At 37.7% G+C, this 4,066-nt stretch overlaps 1 pseudogene; it reads right to left on the bottom strand.

The window, feature by feature from the left end:
• Positions 1-201: 201 nt before the first annotated feature.
• On the bottom strand, positions 202-1,070 carry LOC102868796 (annotated as a pseudogene).
• Between the last annotated feature and the right edge of the window lie 2,996 nt (positions 1,071-4,066).

Raw genomic sequence — 4,066 nt, 5'->3', positions numbered from 1 at the left:
TAAGTATATACCAGGTGGTCTTCTCTAGGATATGAAAAATTACTTTTGACAGACAGCATTCTGAATGCAAAGCAACTGTCAGAGCAGAATTCACTTTAGATTAGTTTTATCAATGGAAAGCTTTGAAAAGTTACTACATTTGCATCTAATTTTTCCAGAAGAAAAGAATGCAGCAGTAGCTTGTATTCCAGAGAAATTGGATTAGTTTTTCTGGTGAAGGAACCACATGTCCACATCTGTTGGTATTGTACAGGTAGATTCACACGGTGGGGGCAGAGCATCCACAATGGGTCACACTTGAAGGGGCTCTCACACATTCTTGTGTTCATGCAACTGATTCCTTTCCCTTCTATCTTCTTAGTCACCAGTGCTTTCCAAAGGTGCATTTAATAATATCAGTTGCAAAATCCTTATCTTTAAATTCTGCATTGAAAGCAAGCTGGTTCTCTGGTTTTCCTTCTGGAACCTTCTAAACCAGTGCACGGTAGCCTCCAGGTAGCCAGGCTTCAGCCGTTTGACATCATTAATATCGTTATAATTGGCTGCATCAGGATCGTCCACATTAATGGGCAATGACTTTCTGGCCGGTTTCCCCTTCATCAATCAAAGCCAGGATGCCCAAAATTTTCACACTGATTATTTCAACTCTTGCACGCACTTTGCTTCCAGTCACATAAATGTCAATTGGATCACTGTCACCACAACAGCCAGTGTGCTTGTCATTTTATCCCAGGTCTTCCCGAGTCTGAGGAATGGCACCCTAGTTCCAGATGTGTCCTTTATAAGGGAACAAATTCGCAACACAATGAAGTTTTCCTGTTTTCACATCTTGTTTAGTTGGGGTTAAACTGTCCTTGGTAGCAATCTCCATTTTTGCATTAGACCAACATGGTACTTCCAACTACCGTGTGGAACACATCCTTATCTGCATAAGTTGGAATATCATGAAATTGAGGTATGTGTTGTCCTTTTTCATTTTTGAGGAAGACTCTGTACTTGACCGTGAAGGGCGTGGTTCGTTCCTCGCTTCTGAAGCGGTTCACGGTGCTGGGTGGTGAGCCGCTGCCCATACCCGACGCGGAGCTGATGTATATTTTTTAAGCAGCAAAATTCAGTCCAACTTTTAAACAATCTTAAAGTAATGAAAATCTATAATCCAATGTTGTTTATATTCTTAAAAATTCTCACTGGATCTTACCATAAGAATTTTTCTCCTAAGCTATTCAAAACATTGTTTATGTATCCTATAGTTGTAATAACATTTGGTAACAGCTGTTCTGATTTTTTTTTAGATTCTTGTATATATTAATAATCAAAGAATAAAATGACTTATAAAAGGATTTATCCTAAAATTTTCTTTATTTACAAGACAATATACCTAAAATCCATTCTTGAAATCAAGTTAGATTTTGGTTTTCAGGAATATTATCTCCAAATTGATGTAAAACTTTACAATTGTATGAATTTAATCACCAAAGACTGTTCATGCAAATATATGAGAAAATTTCATTTACCAAATTTTTAGTGTTTTGACTTTTTCTGTTTTTTCCTTTCCACTTTTCCTTGAACATAGAAAATTTCTATTGTTTCAGATGCAACTGAGTATCAGAAAAAGTAGTTTAGATACAATTAACATATATAAAGAGGGATGACCTTCAACCTATATGCTATGTCTGGTTCCATTTGATATCTCTGGCTGCTTCTCATGAGATTTCCAGATTATGAAAATCCATTGGAGGGTCAGTTCTGACTTGACAGTGTGTAACAACAACAGCCATCTGTCCACGTCACATCTTTGTGGTGGTGATGGTTAGGTGCTGTCAAGTTGACTACAACTCCTAGCAACCCTATAAACAACTTATCTGAACTTAGCGTTAGCCTGCATACTTACAAATGTTTTGCGATTTATGCTTCAAATACTAAAGGAAGAATAGTAGGGTTATCATTTTACAAACAAAATAAGTAACAGTTCTCCAGCCTAAACTTTCTAAAGCCATCTCTAATTTTATCATAACATACAAAGCCTCAATTAAACAATTGCTAAGAAGTCAATTATAACACGTGAGGTGACCTCATGAGTGTCAGAGTAGAACTCTGTGCCATGAGTTTTCAAGAACTCATTGTTCTGAGTATATTGGCAGATCTTCCTTCCAAGGCTCCTCTGGATGGACTAAAACCACCAATCCCTTTGTTAAAGCCCAGAAGTTGAAAATATGTATACTATTTCTACACTGGTTCAAATGTCCTTTGTGATCAGAACTCATCTTCCCACCCTAAATTACATCAATCCCTATAAGAATTCTTCTTTATTTCCTTCCTCACCATATTAATCAAGCCTATTCCAGTCTCAAGACCTTGACTTCCCTGCTTCTTCAATTAAAGATTGTTTCCTTAGATCATCTGGTTCTCATGCACACTTCCTGTGAAATTATCTAAAACAGCACCTTCCTAACTATGCCCTAAGGAGTCCTGGTGGCCTTGTGGCAAGAAGTTGTGCTGCATCCCAAAGGCATGTGGTTCGAATCCACCAGCTGCTCTACTGGGAAAAAAAGATGGACAATCTTCTCCTCCTATTTTCATTAATTGCTTCTGAAAACTTGCCAGAGGGTCAACTGTGGGTCAGTTCTGACTTGGTGGCACACAACAACAATAAGGCAACAACCATGCTTCAATCACTTCCTATCCCCCTATATTCTATATTATTTACTGTTTCAAAACTAAATTTCAAACTCTCCTTTCTCATTAGCTGTTGATAAAACAAATATTAAATGTTTTGCTCACTGTTATATCTCTGTTTTGGGGTAGGGTCTTTCCACGTAAACAATAAATATAAAGTCAATTACTAAATACTTTTATATGCAAATAAAAATACATGTACATAATGTGGATGATGGTTGCCAGTGTTCATCCTTAACTAATGATGAGCCCGTGTATGCAGAGTGGGGCATGCTCCATAGGCCTTCACAGTTGTGATTCTTCAATCTTCTGAGATGCCTCTGGGTAGGTTTGAACTGCCAACCTTTCTGTTAGTGGCCAAGCATTGAAGTGTTTGTGTCACAGTGACATCAGAAGAACTTATTTGCTATATTGGATATTTTCTGGTGACTTGACAAGTTCTATTCCCTACTCTTCATATGGCTTGGAGACTTAGGAGACTGATCCCTTTGGGCAACATTAGCAGGTCAGTGTTGATATGAGTTAAACCAATATGAGACACTATTAAGAGATTAGAGAGACAACATGACTTCAGAAATTTCTCTCCAGACTCTTTCCCTGCTGGCTAAGTCCTTGGAGTTCTCTCCTGTCAGTCAGTCAACTCAACTCCCATTTACCTTTTCAGATGTATGAAAGGCATTACAAACTGTGGAATTAAATAGTGAAATGGAATTTATAACAAAAGATATGCAAATACAAACTCAAATTCCTATTGGAGTTGAGTCAGGACTAACTCTGAGCTGACCTTCCATTGGATTTCCTAAATTCTAAATTGTATGGAAATGATTGCCTATTTTTCATTTAGCGAGCCAGCGGTAGGTTCCAAAAGGATGCACCAGCTTTGGAGTAGCAGAGCAACTTTCTACTAACTGCCACCAGAGCTCCCTAGGAATTAATTAAAGCAGGAAATTCATAGGAATCTTCCCAAACAAAAGAAAAAAAACTAAACAAAACACACTACTGATTAAGGAATTGATATCAACTACCCACTAGGACTGAATAGAATGGCCCTCAGGGTTTCAAAGGCTGTAAATCTTATGGAAGTAAACTGTCTCATCTTTCTCCTCTTCCTAAACAAAGAGAGGGAGACAGAAGTAAACACAGACAGACGCTATAGAAAGTCCACCACTGTTGATAATCAACATGACAATGGTTGACTGAGATAAAATTACTTAGTTAGCTTCTAAACATTTCAGCTCAGATTTCTGATCTAGGGCCTGAGCTGCTTGTTGTTTTAAGTCCTGGTGATCATTAATTTATAAAGTTCCATGAAACTGACTTTGACAGTGGAATAGTCTTACAGAGTAGTTACTTTATCTTTCTATCCACCATGTAAATGAACTTCATTCCA

Source organism: Elephantulus edwardii, unplaced genomic scaffold (genome assembly GCF_000299155.1).
Source record: "Elephantulus edwardii isolate Elephantulus edwardi_28Jun2011 unplaced genomic scaffold, EleEdw1.0 scaffold00081, whole genome shotgun sequence".
Classification (NCBI taxonomy): Eukaryota; Metazoa; Chordata; class Mammalia; order Macroscelidea; family Macroscelididae; genus Elephantulus; species Elephantulus edwardii.
This window is presented reverse-complemented; position numbering and strand designations above follow the sequence as displayed.